Below are 20,637 nucleotides of genomic sequence, written 5' to 3' on the forward strand. Positions count from 1 at the left end.
ATTAAGTGTATAAATATATAAAACGATAAAATAATAATATAATATTTTTGATTATGTGTTTGATAAACACATGATATGATGATATTATATATCATCACTATCATATTCAACTATGTATCATACTAGACTTTATCTTATTATGTCTACTAAACAAACTCTTATATACTTATTTTATAGATCAAAGTAAGATGTCTTAGTTTGTTTTCACAATATTGAATCAATCTCATTAAATACTCAATTGAACCAATTGGTTTATCAAATTTGTTCTTAGTATTATTATAATTTCACACCGCGACACAAAACTCATAGGTCTATATAACTTGAAAATACTAATCACCAATTATTTTTCATAAAGGATATTACGAGACTAAATGATTCCTATAACTAAATTTTACATGCTTTATTACAAAATATACTTGCTTCTATGACTCCTGTTCCACAACATCCTCTATCCGATATTTCAAAACCTAAACAATTTACCAAATAAAAAATTGAATTAGACATAATAAAATACACTAATCAACCTGAAGAGTAGAGAGATTTTTTTTAATAAAAAATCGATTTTTTTATTTATTTATAAAAATATCTTTTTTATTTATTTTTTATTTTTGAAAAGTCTCTTGAATGCCATATCAACCAACTTATAGTTTGTGGTGAATATAAAGGTTGGCCCAATAAACCTTGACTTGAGATTTTTCATATATTTTTTTCATATATTTCATGAAAAATAAATTTAGGTATCCATTTACTAAATTGCATTTTCATTCAATTTTCTTTTTTCTGGTTATAATGTAATCTACTCTAAGTTGGGATTTTATTAGCTTGTAAAGGATATAGTACTTGTACTCCCTTTAATAATGTTTTTATTGTAAAAATAAATAAATAAAGATAGGAAGATCAACTTCCTCCACTTAATAACCAACAATGTAAACATTAAACTTTAGTGATTTAATAGTTTGTTATTAGAGAATAGTTAGACTAGAATGCTGTTAGGAAGTTAGTTATGTAAATTACAAAAGTATAACTAACTTCTACTATATACATGTTCCATATAAATATGGAAGTCATAGGTTTCACTAATGTAATGAAAATAAACAATTCACAAGGCTTCTCTCTCATGCTTCTTCACCATGAATACATGCTTCCACATCATGACAGTTTTCCCATCAAATATGGTATGTCATTCTTGTTGTCTTGGAAACGCTCACAAATTATATGCACCATTATCTAAAATCAAGTACACTACTTTGTTTGAACTTGTCCATACTAATTTATAGGGACCATCACCTACACCTTCAAGTAGTAAATACTCCTATTATATTGCTTTTGTTGATGATTTTTTATATTGCTTTTGTTGATGTTTTTTTAGGTACACTTGGATCTACTTACTCAAGCACAAAAGTGATCCATTAAACGCACTCAAGTTATTTCAAAGTTATGCGTCCCCTCAGTTCAATGGCAAGATCAAGGCAATACAATCATATTTTAGTAGTGAATTCAGACCTTTCATAAAATTTCTTAATGAACAAGGTATTATTCATAGATTGACATGTCCACACACCTCACATCTGAATGGAGTAGTGGAGAGAAAACACAAACATACTGTGGAGATGGGGCTCCCCACGTTAGCACATGCATTCATGCCAATAAGCCTTTGGGATCACATCTTAACTACTACAATTTACTTGATCAACATGCTTTATACTAGTGATTTTTCTGACTACAACTCATCTTTTCAAGTTCTCTTCAACAATAAACTCAAGTATGGTACAATCAAAACTTTTAGTTGTTCCTATTATCCTCTACTTAGGCTATACAACAAAAACAAGCTTCAGTTTAGAAGTTCTCAATGTACATACCTGAGAGTCTCTCCAACAAATAAATGATACAAATGTCTCAACTTGGAAGGCAATATTTTCATCTCAAAATATGTCATTTTCAATTAAACATGGTTTCCTTGCAAAACAATTTAGCTCAAGTTAGATGGCCATTCACACACTCAACCAAGTAAATCATCCAAATATTTAAACCTTATGTTATTCTTACCTGAGTCCAACTCTACTCCATACTTAATTCAGGCCACACATACTCATGTGTCTCAAACTATCCAATTAGATACTAATCATGCAGCCACAAGTACCTAACCTATAGACCACATTGCATTACTTGATGCACAAAACCAACATGCAATATTTGGACAAACCTAACCATCACCTCAATAGTTACTAAGTAGCTCATCTCATGTGTCAGATACTTATAAATCTAACCCTAGTCATTATGCTCCACTTTTCATATCTTAGTCACCATCTATGTCAGTTGCCCCTATTGGAAAAAATCATACCACATCATCAGATGATAGTTAGTCATCTTTTGGTACCAAAATGTCTAAGTCATTTTCATCATCGTTTCACACTCAAATCAATCAGGCCTCACTTCTAGTTAATGATCATCCCATGCTAACTATGGTTAAGACGGGGAAATCCAAACCTAAATCATTCATAGTTCATTCAGAACCTACCACAACAAACAAGCCTTGGCTTAGCCTGAGTGGTTCCAAGTAATGAAAGTTGAATATGAGTCACTTATAAAGAATGGTACACGGGTCTTGGCAACTTTAACACCAGATATGAAGCCAAGAGGATGCAAATGCATGTTTAAAGTTAAAGAGAATGCATATGGGAGCATCAACAAGTATAAATCATATCTTGTGGCTAAGGGCTTTCATTAACAACATGGGTTTTATTTCCATGGGACATTCTCTCCACCGTGAAACCTACCACCATCATAATCATAACCACATTAGCATTAAACTACAAATGGGAGGTATAACAAGTAGACATTAACCATGCATTCCTGAATGGCGATCTTCAAGAGGAGGTTTACATGTAACAACCATCATGGTTCCTTGACACATATGTCCTTTTAGTTTTCCAAGTGAAGAAAGTTATTTACCAATTAAAGTATGCACCTCGTGCATGGTATGAAAAGCTACACCAATCTCTACATTAGTTTAGTTTCATCTCGAGTCAATGAGATCACTCTCTCTTTATCTACCATAATCAAAATGACATTATGTATGCATTAGTGTGTGTAGATGATATCTTACTCACATGATCGTCATTATCTATGCTTTATAAACTCATTAGCAAGCTCCATACGACATTTTCACTTAAGAAGCTAGGCATTGTTCAATATTTTCTTGGAATTGAGGTTCACTATCAACCTAGTGAAGCTATTATCCTCACACAAACAAAATATATCAAGGATCTAATAGCTAAGGTTAACATTACAGAAGTTAAGGATGTAAGCACTCATATGTTCAGCACATGTAAACTAAGTAAGCATGGTGATGACAAGCTTCTTGATCCCCTCCTTTACATAACCACAGTTAGTGCATTCCAATATGTTACATTAACTCGACTTGACATTGCTTTCAGTGTCAATGTAACATGTCAATACATGTCTGGATCTATTGAATCTCATTGGAGTGTGGTAAAACATATGTTACAATACCTCAATGGCACAAGTTCTCATGGCATATTTCTAGCTCTAGCTACATCTCTTCACAAACTCTCACTACAAACATATAGTGAGTTTGATTGGGCAAGTGATCTTGACGACAAGCACTCAACTTCAGGATCATACGTGTTTCTTGGTCCTAACTTTGTAGCATGTAGTTCCAAGAAACAATTATTATTAGCTCATTCTAGCACAGGGTCAGAATATCAAGCATTGGCACATAAAACCTCTGAAGTCTTGTGGATTAAGTCAATAGTGCAAGAGCTTTTCATCCCTTATCTTCCACCAAAACTTCTTTGTGGTAATCTTAGTGTTTTCATGATATCACATAACCCAAACTTGCATGCTAGAACGAAACATATTGAGTTGGATATTCATTTTGTTAGAGAAATTGTTAATGGTAATAAACTCCATATCCAATATGTTCCAGCTCAAGCTCAGATTTCCGACATCCTTACAAAACTTTTGTCAACTAATCTTTTTGTTAACTTTAGAGACAAACTCAAGACTATTTCCTTCTACTATATGCATGTTGTGTATTAATATGGAAGCGATAGGCTTCACTCATGTAATGAGAAATAAACAATTCACAAGCTAAACTTGATCTCTCTCTCATGCTTCTTCAGCATGAATACATGCTTCTATATCATGGGAGTTTTTTCATCAAACATTTGTTGATAGAATTTCTAGAAACAAATAGTTTTATGATCCAACTTACAACTAATATATGTTAAATATTTATAAATAAAGTATTTTTATTTATGTTACTTTTAAAAGTAATAAATTTTTTGGAAAATTTATTCGTTCGAAATAACATTAAGTGTGGCTTAAATGTGAGGTGCCATTAAATATAAGGATGTCATTTTAAAAGTATTTGTAATCCATAGAGACTATTATGTTAGTAGACTGATGACCACACCTTATAGATCATGGATATGAGATATCAAATTTTTACATAACTATAAATATTATGAGTAATATTTATACTAGACTTATCCACCATGAGAATACTACATATTGTATTATGGAATTGTCTTAAATTATTAGCATATTGATACTGGTGTATGTTAATCTTTGACTTAAAGCTACTATGTTCCTTATATGAGGAGTTGATTAATTTAGTGTTGTTAAATGTTGTCTATAACAATACGATTATAAATATAGTTAATTTGGAACTCAATAAATCAAGTGGAGAGACATGAGTGACCTATATGAGATTTGTCCCTTCTACATATGCGAGAGTAATATGTATGGATCTCTTAATCGAGAATGATTGTAACATGTACGACCTTACTAAAATAATTTAATTTGGGATATTGAGCTTATTTATTGTTAATAAGTAGGGACGTTGATATGTGTGGTCGACTAGCAAACACGACGACGTCAAACAAACCAACTCACTAATTATCTGAACTCACTCATTTACGAGTATATTTGACTCAAACTTGATATTCTGCATAGCTTTTGTTCAATTGTTAGGTTTTAGTTTTTAAGTCTGCTGACATGACATTAGTTATTTAATTTAATTTTTAATTTTAAATGAAAAAAAATAGTAAATGACTATAAACAACTATTATCTTAATTTTTCATTCACTATTGGTATTATTAGACCAATTTGACCAATAAATTTATGTGATTTTGAAGCTATGAGATATTGCTTATTTGCTTTTGTATCATTTTAAATTTATAGATTTTATGGAAATATGTGTTGTAAATTTGCTACAATTTTTAAGAGTTATTACATATAGATAGATTTATTAGAGATATATTATGTTTCATTCAATTTAAGTGTTAAAAATGTGTTTTATATAATATGATATAAAAAAAAATTAGACACAACCAGGGAACTCAACCGATAAAAAATCGGGTTATTTTGATTCGATTTGACAATAAAATCATAGGTTGGATGATGAACCAAATCCATAGAAATCTGAACGGGTTGGGGTTGGATAATGGATTAAATCAAATCTGATCCAGCTCAATCCGTCTATATGATAATAACTTTCAATCCAACAATGAATTTTGTTATTTGAACATATGATGAAAAGTTATCGGAGGTGTCATGTTACTAAATTTGATACTTCGGTGTCATTTGATCCTTATATATATATATATATATATATATATATATATATATATATATATATATATATATATATATATATATATATATATATATATATATATATATATATATATAGATATAGATATATATATATATATATATTTACTAAGAATACTCGAATATCATGAATTGTAATATTGAAATAAAAATGGTGACACAAATTATTTCTTAGGTTTAATATAAATATAAGGGTTAAATAATAATTATACACCTGATATCATATAAGATTCTCCTTAATTGGATAATAGTAATATATTATTAGATATTATTCTTTGTTTATAATATTAAATTAGTGAGATCACACACATAAGAAGAAATAAAAGAGAGATTAAATAAATAAATAAGATTTATGTACGATTTGATGGTGCATTCTTACTATATGTAGTAATGCTAACTAGAGAAACACAATATATTGTTATTGTCAGCTATTGTGTTTAAAAGTGGTTATATAAATATTATCTTTGTACTAAAGTGATATTCATTTATTCTCAAACTCTAACTGCACTAGAATTCTATGTTTGTGTTCAGTCTAAGACATTCGTTCATTCACAATTAACATTTAAGGTAAAAGACTCTCTCATTGAGATTTTATTTTTTTTAGACAGAATAGAGGCGTCGTCGTTTGTGTTACTTTCGTGATCACTCTATTTGATGATCAAAGTTCTACCACTGATAATTCTTGATGCATGACAATTCATAACGAATTATCGTAAGATTTTTTTTTATAAATTTTATATACTCTATTTATTTTGAATATTCGTGATTGTCTTTTGTAGTTCATATGAGTATTTGGTGGCTAGGGAAGTACCATGGAAACTAATGTGTGATAAGCAGGTCATGTGTAATGTGTTGAATGAACTCCTTCTCTAACCAAAATAACTATTTTTCCAAAAAAAACAAACATAAAACAATTATATTATATAAAAAAAACCATAAAAATAAATATAGAATGATTGTTTAATTACCATATTTAGCAGGGTTTTGAACCATATCCATTAATGAGTTGTAAATATCAAGATAGACAAACTTGGCATCTTGAAACTTATTTCTGAATGCATCCATTTGAGATACTAGTTTGGAGTTGAAGAGTCTTGCTGCTTGGTTTTCAAAATCTGAACATGCTCTCTATATTCCTCCTTCAATCATTCTCTGTGTAGGCACACACCTTATATTTTGCATACCAACTACTCAAATCCTTCTAGCTCATGAATCATAAAGTTCCTGCATTATTTGAATTTCTTAATGTTGAAAATCCCCCAAAACCTATGGAGAATTTCAATCAATCTTGATAAACAAGATTGTTATTACCCACACAATAGCAATGAAAAGAGAAGAACAATGGAGAAAGAAAGAGTGTAAAGAACGATGAAAGAGAAGAAGAATTAAAATTCTGCAGAGTTTCTCTTTGCCCACAAACTGTGGAAAACTTGTTATTCACTTTGCGACTGCAAAATACTGTGAGTATAATGTTATGAATACTATATTCACCTCATTACAAACATAAAGGTTACTCCTTCTATTTATAGATTTAGGTTAACTTGGACCTCAAGCCAAAACCCAAAACTATAAAAGCCCAAAATAGCTAACACTACTAAAATAGGCCTAAGTCGAAATCCTATGTGAAGCAACATGCTTCGACACTTCGACACACTAACACAACTCAACACACTAGGTGGTTCGACACATCCTTGTTCTGTCGAGCAACCTGCTTCGACACAAGGAATTACAATTCAACACACCACCTAATTCATTGTGTCTAAGCAATCTACATTCATCATAGCTCTTAGTCTTCTGAACACTTCAACTTGACTCCCTTCGTCATGATGTCTGCAATCTGATTCTCATTTTTGCAGTGTTCCACATATATCTTCTTATCTGCTACCTGCTCTCGAAGATAGTGGAACCTCATCTCGATGTGCTTGCTTCGACCATGTGCTATCGGATTCTTCGCCAAATTGATAGCTGACATGCTTTCGATCTTCATGGTAATTGCTCCATGACTCTTTGTTGTTATCTCTTCGACCAGATTCGCCATCCACATTGCTTGACATGCACAAAGAGAAGCAGCTATGTATTCTACTTCGCACGACGATAATGCCACTACTGACTCTTTTCTCGAACTCCAAGCAACTAGTGCACCACCTAGCATAAACACATAGCCAACTGTGGATTTTTGATCCTCGGCATCACTACACCAACTTGAGTCGGTGTATCCCACTAATTTGCATTCTTTTCCTTCATCAGCTATAGGAAACAAAATGCTATAGTTGAGAGTTCCTTTCAGATACCTTAGTATCCTCTTCGCCGCTGCTAGATGTGATACCTTTGGCTTCTGCATGAACCTACTCACCATACCTACATTGTATGCTAAGTCATGCCTTGTGTGACAAAGGTATCGAAGTGACCCAATAAGTCTTCTATATTGGGTTGGGTCGATATCATCTGAATCTGAATCTTTCAACAATTGTAATCTGGGCTCAGCTGGAGTCGGAGTTAGATTGCAATCTTGCATCTCAAATCTCTTGAGTATTTCGCCTGCATACCTTCTTTGATGCATCATCAAACTTCTACCACTCTTGTAGAATTTGATGCCAAGGAAATATGAAATGTCACCCAGATCTGACATTTCGAATTCCTTGTTGAGATCACCTTTGAAGTCTTCGATCTCCTTCTTGCAGCTACCTGTTATCAACATGTCATTGACATAGAGGCATAGTATAAGCAATTCACTCTTGCTTCTTCTTACATATACTCCATGTTCATATTTGCACTTCACGAATACCTTCTCCTTTAGAAAGCCATTTATCTTCTTGTTGCAAGCTCTTGGAGCTTGTTTAAGTCCGTATAGGGCTTTATGCAGCCTGTGCATCTTTCTTTCTTCACCATGTTTCATAAACCCAGCTGGTTGTGCAACATAAACTTCTTATTCTAAGGGGCCATTAAGGAATGCATATTTCACATTCATCTGACAAATATTCTAGTTGTTCATGTTTTCTAGACCAACAACCAACCTGATTGTTTCGATCCTAGCAACTGGAGTAAAAACTTCATCGAAGTCGATTCCTTCTTTCTGAAGAAATCCTTTCGCCACAGGTCTCACCTTGTGTCGAGTCGCTTCTCCTTTGGGATTCAACTTCACCTTGTATACCCACTTCACATCGATTTCCTTCTTGTCTTGGGGCAATTTAACAAGTGACTAAGTGTTGTTGACTTTGATTGACTCCAACTCTTTGTCCATTGCTTTCATCCACTTCGAATCTTTCAATGCCTCAGTTGCATTTATAGGTTCGACATATGCGTAGAAAGCATAATGTACCAGCTCACCTTCTTCATTGACCACACCATCTGATGTAATCACACATTCTTGCAATCTTGCAGGCAAGTGTCTTGTTCTCTGAGGTCTGCTTGGGCCTGCTTCACCTCTGACTTCTTCCTGTTGAACTTCTCTTTCGACTTCACTAGCTGGTTCATCACAAAAGATTCTCACTAAATCTTTCTTGACATTCTCAGTTCAATCCCACTCCTTAAGCTCATCTATGATCACGTCCCTGCTGATCACCACTTGCTTATTCACTGGGCCGAACAACTTATATCCTCCAGTCGAATGATATCCTATCAGGATCATCTGATTCGACTTGTTATCAAGTTTTCTTCTCAACTGATCTCGCACATGTCTATGTGTTATAGATCCAAACACCTTCAGATGACTCAAGATAGGCTTAACACTAGACCAACATTCTTCTGGAGTGATTCCTTCTAGCTTCTTCATCGTACATCTGTTCAAGATATATGTCGCAGTCGACACAGCTTCTCCCCATAATTATTTAGGTAGATGCTTGACTTTCAACATACTTCTAACCATATTCATAATGGTTCTATTCTTCCTTTATGCGACTTCATTCTGCTGTGGAGTGTAGGGTGGCACCACCTCAAGCACAATCCATTCTTTCATACATAATGCATCGAAGTCTTTCGACACATATTCTCCACCACCATCAGTTCACAAAATCTGGATCTTTTGATCGCTCTGTCTTTCGACCATAGATTTAAACTTGGAAAATACCTCGATCATTTCACGTTTCTTCTGGATCAGGTAAGACCACTATTTTTTTTGACTGAAATCATCTATGAATGTAACAAAATATTTGTTACCTCCAACCAAATCCACCTGGAGAGGACCAAATACATTAGAGTTTATGACTTCCAGAATTGCCTTCGACCTGCTTCCTGCATCCTTACTGAAGTTGTTCTTATGCCGCTTCGCCTGAACGCATTCTTCATACACTTCGATTGGAATGTCAATTTCTGGTAATCTTGAAACCATATTTCTTCTCTTCAAATCTCTGATGTCTTTGAAATTGAGATGACCAAGTCTATAATGTCATATTCATAAATCTCTGTTGGCTGCTGTTGCAAGGGACTTATGCTCCATCACATTAAGCTCAATCTTGAAGGTTCTATTCTAAGACATTGGAGCCTTCAAGATCGACCTTCCATTTGAGTCGAGAACTCTCATCATCTTGTCTTTGATCGACACTTTATAGTTCTTTTCGATTAACTATGTTATGCTGAGCAAATTGCTCTTCATGCCTGGTATGTACAACACATTTGAAATTACTGACCTCTTGCCATCTTTCCTCATAATCAGAACATCACCAACACCTTCAGCTGCTAGAGTGTTGTCATTTGCAAATTTCACCATATTCTTCATTGAGGGTTTTATGTTGATAAACCAATCTTTTCTTCCGGACATGTGTGATGAGTATCCTGAGTCCAAGTACCACTGATCCTTGAATCTCTCTTCTTCTCTTGTTGTAACCATCAACAACATCTCTTCTTCTCCATGTTTTGTCAGCTTTGCATAAGTTTTTCAATTCTTCTGCTTTTCTGGACAATCACTAGAATAGTGACCATGTAGGAGAATTGCCATCCAAGGCGCAGCGGAATTTAAAATTTCTCCATTTAGTGATCCTTACGAATGGGCATGATCAGTGATAGAATCGTTACCTCTTGTGGCGATTCAAACCTTTGGTGCAGATCTCTGATAATGATCAAAACCTTTGATACAGATCCACGGGGCGATCACGAACGTTGAACGATGACAACATCTCTACTCAGTCCACACGAACGGATTCCTTCAATCGCAGTGCTAACTGTTATGAATGAAGGCTTTGAGTGAGAGAGAGATACGAAATTCCAACTCTTCAGTTGTGTTGTATTCCCATACAAAGCTTCTGCACAAGAGCTCTATTTATAGAACCACTTGTGTGGGCTTCAAGCCAAAAAGCCCACTTAAGTGCATTTTGGCATATATCTCATAATATGCCAAAATCACTTAAGTATTTGGTACCTTACCATATTTCGTATTCTGCTTAAGTACACCGTACCTTACGATGTTCCTTAATTATTCTATCTCTCATCAATCCGTCCTTTGTGTGTGACCCTATAGGTTTTCGCGGCGTTGGCAATTATATTAAATCACGCATTTAACATAATAAACAGTGAGCGGTATCTAGCAACACATCACTGCTACCCAAGTCACGAAAATGTCATATGATCTGACAAAACCTCCTGTGATAATAATTATGTGTATAATTACCCCTTTGCCCTTATGTCTATATTGAACACAAGGTATAGACCGTGTCACCCTTGTCCAGTTCAATATTGGGCCCATAGACATTTATCCTGTTACGCAGGATTGGCAAATTCCATCTAGGACACTCATGTCCCTCAGCATGCTTCGTGGAGTACCCATCAACTGTCTTTATGGTTATCCAGTTACGAACAACGTTAGATCAGCAACAAAGCACTCGACTCTACATCTAGGATCCATAGTGGTTTTAGGTCGAAGAGTGGTATACACTATTATCACCATGAGAATAACTTATGACACTTTTGCATAACTTTCTATATAGTATTCTCATAGCGGGTCAATCCGGTATAAATATTACTCCTAATATTCATACCTATGTTTAAGACTTGATAACTCTTTATCCATGATCCATGAGATGTGATCATCAGTTTACAAACATAATAGTCTTAATGCTTTAATGTTATCCCACTTCACATTAAAGCTCGACTACGGATACTTTAAGAATAATGCCCTTATGTTTAATGTGTTCTCATGATTAAGTCACACTTAATACATTAAACGGACTATCTATTCTAGGGACTTTATTAATCAACCATAGTAAAGAAAATGCCTTTTATTATTAATAAATAATTCGATACAAGTACCAAAAGTATTGGCCTCTAGGGCTTACACCAACAGACCATACCTTTGACAATTGTAACATTGAATGTGAATCTTTTCTGTCTTTTGACCATCACCTCTTTCTCTACCTACAACACAACCTCTTTGGTTGCCTTGGTTTCATGGTTTTCTCTGATTCGATTGGTTTCCTTCTTGCTGATTTCGACCAGTCGAATTGTGGTAACCTCCTCTGCATTTGTTGCCATTCCATCTTCCTTTGCTTTTTCTTTCTTTTGTTGATTGAGTCTGCAAAGCCATATCACTCTTCGACTTTCCTGCAGCTCTTTCATCCATTTTTTGTTCATGAGATTCAAGCGTCCCTTGAAGCTTTTCCTTTGTCAGTTTTGACAAATCCTTCGACTCTTCTATGACTACTACCACATGGTCGAACTTTGGAGCCAACGACCTCAAGATCTTTCCAACAAGAGATCTTGATGTCAACACTTCTACACATACCTTGATTTGATTCACCAGTTTTGTAACCTTTGTGAAGAAATCAGTTATGCTTTCATTGTCTTCCATCTGAAGAAATTCATACGCCCTTTTGTGAGTTTGTAACCTCGCCTCTTTCACCTTCTCTGCGCCTCCAAACAATTTCTCCAAAATTTCTCATGTTTCTTTCGCTGACTTTGCATCACTAACCTTTTCAAAGTTATCTGCATCAACACATTGATGGATGATAAAGAGATCTTTATAATCTTTCTTCTTCAATTCTTTATGTGCAACCTTTTCTTGATCTGTCGCGGCTTCTGCAAGCGTTGCTACTCCTTCCTTTACAAGATCCCAAAGATCTTGATAGCATAACACAACCTTTATCTGCTTGCACCAATTCTCATCATTGTTGTTCTTAAGAATCGGAAGATTTACTGGAAAATGCATGTTTGGATGATTCGTTGTCATGGTGATTTTCTTCCCACGAATCGTTTCAACCGGAGCTCTTGATACCAAATGTTGGAAATCCCCCAAAATCTATGGAGAATTTCAATCAATCTTGATGAACAAGATTGTTATTACCCACACAATAGCAATGAAAAGAGAAGAACAATAGAGAAAGAAAGAGTGTGAAGAATGATGAAGGAGAAGAAGAATTAAAATTCGGCAGAACTCAACACACTAGGTAGTTCGACACATCCTTATTCTGTCGAACAACTTGTTTCGACACAAAGAATTACGATTCAACATTAACACCTGACATTGATGACATTGTTTTGTTTGTATAACATAACGTACCTTTAAGAAGTTAGAGGCAGGTGAAGCTAATAAATCAAAATATGATGGAATATCATAGTGTGCTTGTCTTAATCGTGTTCGAGCATAATTATTGGCTATGTCATTACTTCCATCGCAAATAATCTATATACTCTTTGATATTATCATTTTCATTCTCTCTTCTCCACCTGCTTCTTTTATCTTATTTTTGTATTCCTTGAACATTTCCAGTTGATCTGATAATGATATCACAGACTTAACATAACCAATAAATAACTTATAATTAGCTTTAAGTTTAACATATGCAAAAAATGAAAATAAGCATGCAATTAAATATTCAAAAGTTTAGTACTAGACATAGTTATTTACCGCTAATTTTGAAGTTAGAGGATCATATCCAGAACTACCAGAGGCAAAGCTTACACCTGTTAAGAGATCTTCAAGTTGTAAATTTGGATCAAGAAGCTAGTAAAAGCTTCTTGACTCCAAATTTTGATGCTGAAAAAAAAATGAATTTGTTACCAATCATAACAAAAAAACATGTTGGTTTGGTTGAACAAATCAACAAGTGTTTTGTACCGATTATGTCGGAAAGGATTAACCCATTGCTAAATCTTCCAGTTTGATTTACAGCACCAAAGTCTTTACCATAAGGTAGAAAGTTGCACTTGGTAATAGTGTTGATGTAGTTGTTGTTACCTGTGTCAACTACAGAGTCACCAAACACAATGAGTATACAATGAGTGCTGAGACAGTTTCATAATGTAGTGAAAATAAAGCTTTTGAAAGAGAAACTTCATGTTTTTTGTGGAATGATATGAAGAACTTGACTACAATGAGGGTAAGGTATTTATAAACTTACACCGAAATTTCTACTAAGGATAAATTGTGTATGCTTCTTTTGTGATACCAAACAATAGTTAATAATATAAGGGTTAATAAAATTAATTAATATATTATACAAACAGTTTTAGTTATCGTAAAAAAGAAATATGTTTAATATTTATAAAAACTTGAATGATTTTTTTGCAATTGTTTAAAAAATTATAAAAAATTATAAAAAATTATAAAAATAAATAAATTTTCCTAATACAAAATAAATCAAATATAAATAGTTTAAACGCTAAAATTCAAGATAATAGTAAGTGAAATTTGAGTATATTAATGTGTTTCGTTCGGTAACTAGTAATTGATGCAATTGGAAAATTAATGATTTTGAACGGCGGTTTTAATCATCCATTACTAAAAATTTGTATTTAATGATCAAATTAATGATTGAAAATTTTCAATTGTTATAATTACTGAATTAGCCACCAAAAATTGAGATCATATTAATAAAATTTTAAAGATCACTAATATGGTCACTAAATAAAATTAGTTACCAAATTAGTGACTGATTTCAATCTTAAATAAATATAAAAAATTAATTTATAAAAAATTTTAATGAATGAAATTTCGGTCATTAATAATTTTTTTTCCTTTATTAAGTTACATCCCTAAATTTTTCCTTTTTATAAATATTTTAATTCCTTCTCAATTTTTAATTTTTAGTGAAAGTTTCACATTTTTATTATTTTAACAAATAAAACGTATATTTATATAAATAATTTGTCCATACAAATTTATTAATTTAAAAAAATGTAATTTTAATGATAATTAGTTTAATAAACTTTTTAAATAATATTTAAAATTTTAATTTCGTTTATAATATATACATTTCTTAAGGAAAATATAATTACTAAAATGAAATAGCCTAGTGGTCACGCTTGGTTCGATTCTTGAATGTGGCAAAACTTTTGATTTTATTTTAAGTTCTTTAATTAACTGAAAATGGTCACTAACTCTTTCACAAAATCGGTCACTAAATTTTGGTCACTAAATATGTTGCTAAAGGTTAACAACTAACACTTTTCCAAACGAAAATTAGTAGGCGCTTTGGTTGCTAAACGTTATAGTGACTGTTTTTCAGTTTTTTTGTCTCTAATTCAGTCACTAAACGTGAAGTTTTTAGTTGTGTCCTTACGTGGCGTAGAGTGGACCTCTATAGTTAGCGCTCAACGTCCAAGTCAGTTTAAGATTCAAGATGAGTGTGGTGAAAATGGGAGATCAGAGATTGTACCTCTTAGCGTGTAACCTGATTTTATTCCCCGGGTCAAGTGGAGTGGATTTGAGGGGGATTGGACCTTAGTCATTTTGTCGGCCCATAATAGTTTCCCCCAAGGCTTTGTCGGGAACTAAAGGAGTCAGGGGAAGCCTTAAGAATGGTGATCGACCTCCAAGACGTGGTCTGATGTGAAATGGAACTGAAATGCTTGGAATCGGTTGAAAAAAGTAGTGGGGAACAAACATATAAAAGTTGTCCCATCATTGAAACATTTCATCATCCTTTTTTAACACATCCAATGACATAACTAGATAGGACATGCTTCATCAACCTTGCATAACCAGTTACTATCCTAACTTAAGCTTTTTATCTTCAACGTTTCCTATTATCAAGTTAGGATGAGTGATAGTACCATTTGAACTAATGAGCGATTATGAAGTTGAAACTTCATTTACCCCTATAATGAGGACAACCCTTTATTCTTATCACCCCCTCTTAATAACAATCACATAGAACCATAAAACATGCCACTATCTGAAGACTTTAACTCATAAAAGGTATATGGGAATTCTTGGAGAAAAAAACTTATTCATCTGATTCATTAGACACTATTTTATCAAATGTTGGCAGAGGAATAAATCGCGTCGAGGTCCTTATGCCTCCTCGCGTCTTATGAAGAGGAAATACAAGCCAATTTACGAAGGAGAGAACATGTTAAGGATTATATTCAGCTTCGCCTGAAGATCGATGGCTGTGAGCCCAACGATGCTTATGTTGAAGCCCACTAGGATCTTCAAGATCAACCGACACAATGGAGTACAATTGGGTGGACCCAAAAATAGCAGGCACTTCATCAATTATGACTACTAAGGCTATTATAGATGGGGCTGGAATTATGGTCGGAGATCCCCTAGAATGGTTAACTCTTCTAGTGGATTCAGAAAAGAGGATATGGAGTTCTTTTGGCAACTGTGTGATCCCGTTCTATGAGTTTCAATTCAAAATAATATGGATTCGATTTCCCTTTTCTTACTTTGAGGTAGTTGTCATAAAATATTTAATAGGTGTCCCTTCCCAACTTCATCAGGGGTTATGGGCGTAGATTAGGGTATTTCAACTGTGTGTCGAGCACAAATCTTGGAAATATTTGCTTGGATTATTTTTTTATTTATTCCATATGATACATACTTATCAAAATAATTTTCGTAATTAGGGGCTCATTTGCTTTCATCAGGCCAATCATTGGTTTGACCCCTTTACTCTAGCATGAGGATATTTTGGGGGGCACTTCTGATTGGTAAAATCCCTCTCACTCGTGGCCCATCTTGTTTTTTGTTATCTTCTTTCTGATTCTCCTTGCTTCTGCCAGACTTTATATTAGAAGTATTGGTCTAAAATCCACTTTAACCAGAACACTCATTCTTACTACACCAAGTCGGGCTCTCTTTCTCCGGACGAGGTGGTAATGATGAAGGAAGTGTGATCTTGGTTCCAGGGGCTTATCTATGAGGAAGGTTTCGGCCCCGATGAGGTCCCTTCTGTCAAGGTGAGAAAAAAGGCGCATTGACACTTAAGTAATCGTGAGCGCAGTTACCCAAGGGGAGAGGAGAAAGATTTTTGGTGAGAACGGAGTCTTCGTACTTTTTCTACACGTGTGATTGTGTTTTGCAGATAGCATGGAAAAGATAAACAAGTTGAAGCTATTCTAAAGCCTTGGAAATACTCAAAGTATTCCTTCCATGGTGAATATTGGGACTTCCACCTCGGCCCAAGCTTCTCTAGAGACCATTATTCATGTTACGACCCTTGCTCATATCCCAACTATAGAGACTTTTGCTTTTGCTCCCTTGGTGGATCAACTTGTGGACGTTACAGCCACTTTAAATATGGAGAAATCAACCCCATCTTCGATTTAAAAAAAGAGGGTCTGAGATGAAAATGAGCAATCCTCCTGGAAAGAGGGTTCTCCAAAACGAACTCGTATCACCGAGTGTGTTGATTTTGGGGAGGTAACTCCCTTCATGTGGATGTCGAATGTATTCTCTTTCCAGGTTGCTCACACTCTTGAGGAGGTTACTACTAGTGTTTTGACGTTAGATTTATCCTTCGTCTATAATCTCCTTGAGGGGGAGAAAATGGAACTTGTATCCAAGCTTATTCATAATATGTTCAAGGTTGCTTCTATATTCTCCCTTGTCTCTGTTGGTCAGGGAGATGTCTTTGATTCGGGTAATCCCACTAAGGAAAGAGATACTTGGAAAAGGAAATGTGAATCTATGGAATTTATGGGCTCTATAGTTTATGAGGATCTTGATGCCCTGCATGAGGAGGTTAAAACTGCCAACTTTTTCCAAGAGGAGGCAAAATTACATGGTTATCCTTATCTGTGGCTGCTCGGGTGATGAAACTGGAGGATGCCCTCAAAGATGTGTAGAAGCGGTATTAGGATACTTATGGTTCTATTAAGGATAAAACTCATCAGGTGGAGAAGTATAAGAAATCCATTCTTCAAGAGACCGAGGCTCATGCAGAAACATTGAAAACTCTATAAGACGAGGTGGACAATCTGAAGCAGGCGCTTTATGATTCCCTTTAGCGGACTATGCAGGTTATGCTCGAGGTCCATGACAGAGTTCTGAAGTAGGCGAGAACTTCTTCTCTGATGCCATAATTTAGGCTAAGACATTTGACTCATTTCAGTCCGCTTTCGATGTGACAAAAGAGGGTGATCCTAGCACTTCGGCTCCATGAGCTTCAACTTGATTTTTATTTTTCCTTGTATTCTTTTATTTCCTGAAATGCTTCCCAGGTTTTTCCCTAGACGTAGCAATTTTTAAAGTTTATGGAAATATTTTTACCTTGAAGATTCTAGTGTTTTTCATCTTAGAGCTTTGCATTTGCATTCACATTATCATTTTCGTTATTTACAAATTGTTGTAACTTCGGGGCTTGCTCTTTTACCCTACAAAGTTTGCTTATTTATAACGGACCACCGGCATCCACCATCTACAACAAAATAGTTATTTTGAGGGTGAGAACCCTGAATGCTTGCATTACAAGGGAAACAATGCATTTTATTGCGATGAAGTGGCATATATGCCTATTGAGATTTCCTGCTTTTGTGATTTGGGACTTAACGCATTAAGTGATGTTAGCTACCATTTTATGTTGTTGCACTTGCTCATTGTACTTAGCATTTGTTGTAGTAGTATATCAATTTGTGTATTGTGTTTGGTGAGTTGCTTGTGATCTTGGAGTAAGGCATGGGATAAGAGAAATCGGTGTGATATGGTCGTATATTTGTACTGTGCTTCATGTCATAGAGAACCAATCCCCGACCAAGGGTAAGATCTTCATCCCTCCCTCCAAGACTTTGCTCGGATCGAGGTGAACTTCTTCAGGTTACACTACATACACCCTTGGATTGGCTAGATGCTAAGGGGGTGCGTCATCTACGCATAAATGTGTGTAGTATGCCTCAGATGATAAGTCATGCGAGGTATATGTTTAAGTCGTATCAAAATTACATAAATGCATTTAGTCTTTATCAAATACGCAACCAGCTATGGAATGTGTTTAAGTTGTATCAAAATCGTAGAAATGCATTAAGTTTATATTGAATATCCAATCATGTATGGAATGCGTTTAAGTCGTGTCATAATCTCATAAATGTGTTAAGTCTATATCGAATACACATTCATGCAAACAATGTGTTTAAGCTGTATGAGAATCGCATAAATGTGTTAAGTATGTATCAAATATTCAATTATGCATTTCATATTTGTTACCCCTATATTTAGAACTCTAAAAGAAATAGAGACAAAGAAGAAGACAACATAAGAAGAAAGAAATTATGTATATATATTTATATTAATAATGAATTGAACTTATTACACGAATAGATAAACCTTCAATAGTGACTATGTTATGATCAAACGTCATCTTAAATCTTTTATATATGTAATTTTCCGGACTTTCTGGGTGTAATTCTCTTCTTTAAGGCATCTTTTTTTATTGGACGAGGTGTCGAGGTACCCCTCTTTGTATCTTCCTACCGACGTATAGTTAGATGGTTGACTTCTCTAGGGAAGTAGCTTGGGGATGACCGTTGAAACCTTAGGACTCCGAAACTTCCTTTGATGAAATACTTTGGCGGGCGTCCTGATGACTAGAGTCAAAACAAATTGGCTCCAATGTTACTATGGAATGGGTATCAACCTCAAGTGGTAAGTCGCAGGATGATGACCATCTTGTAAGCAATTTGACCTGATGGTCGATTCCTCTATAACCACGAAGATGGTCTAACGTGATTGATGTTCCTTGAGAGACTCATTTCCTTGACCGTTGTTTGAGGCAAAAAGTTGAGTAGTGATCGGAGGAAGATATCGATATGTCTCATTACAACCAGAGTTTGGAGTACCTTCTTCGAGCACACTGGGTGAACCTATGCTCTTTGGTTCAGCTTGAGGATATACCTTTGTGCATCTAGTGGAAATCCTATGGGATATGCAAGAGGTGTCCCAGTATCTGATTAATGCCTGATGTTAACTATGAATTCTTCGTATTTGGGCATCATTGACTATAAAATCTTTGTATCTTCTACGTCGTTATGATGAGTAACTTGGTCGCCACGGTGAGTCTCCAGCATGACATTCATGGAAATTTCCTTCAAACCCCTGTGTGAACATAGACATGGATCTCATGTCTTTCATTTTGCTACTTTACGGAGTTCTCAAGAGAATCATAGATCTTAATTTCGATGAATTAAAGTAGAAACAATGATTGATTGGATTGACTATGATAAATCTTCGTGTTCGCTTCTAAGCGTTTCTCGATTATGAGATTTGAGGAAGTTGCAAACGATGGAGTTGAAAAGCGACTGTGAATTTGTGGAAGGCGTAGAAATCAAAAGTAAATGTGTTCTTGATTCGACGACCTAATGAGGCCAAGAACTAGTAAATCGGAGATTAGATTTGAAATTGTGGAAATCGTCGAAATCAAAAGTTGATTCCCTCATACGACGCCGCTGTTCCGTTCGGGAACCACGAATGGATGCAGCTAGAAAACTAATGATCTTGAACGGTGACTCCTGAAGCTCAGAAAATTATACCCGAGCGCATCGCACACTCAAAGATACAACAGAATCACTACCGAACTTTATTTATTCCCAAAGAAAAGGGAAAACATCGATAAAACCCGGGAAAAAGAGAAATGGGTAAGGAAGTCAGTAATGCAAGGGGAAAGTATTAGTACCCTTAACATCCATGATACTCCACGGAACCATTTTGAATGTTCTTTGCAATAATGGGTGTTAATATCTAAAGATTACTCGCGAAAAGGGAAATGGGGGGTTAATAATTAATGAAATAGGGGTTATAAATAAATGTGAGAAAAGGAAGGAATAGATAATTGTGAGAAACGAAATAA

At 34.7% G+C, this 20,637-nt stretch overlaps 1 pseudogene; it reads right to left on the reverse strand.

Moving 5' to 3' along the window:
- Nucleotides 1-384: 384 nt before the first annotated feature.
- LOC127123603 (GDSL esterase/lipase EXL3-like) lies at nucleotides 385-17,115 on the reverse strand (annotated as a pseudogene).
- Between the last annotated feature and the right edge of the window lie 3,522 nt (nucleotides 17,116-20,637).

The sequence above is a fragment of the Lathyrus oleraceus genome, chromosome 2 (assembly GCF_024323335.1).
Source record: "Lathyrus oleraceus cultivar Zhongwan6 chromosome 2, CAAS_Psat_ZW6_1.0, whole genome shotgun sequence".
NCBI lineage: Eukaryota > Viridiplantae > Streptophyta > Magnoliopsida > Fabales > Fabaceae > Lathyrus > Lathyrus oleraceus.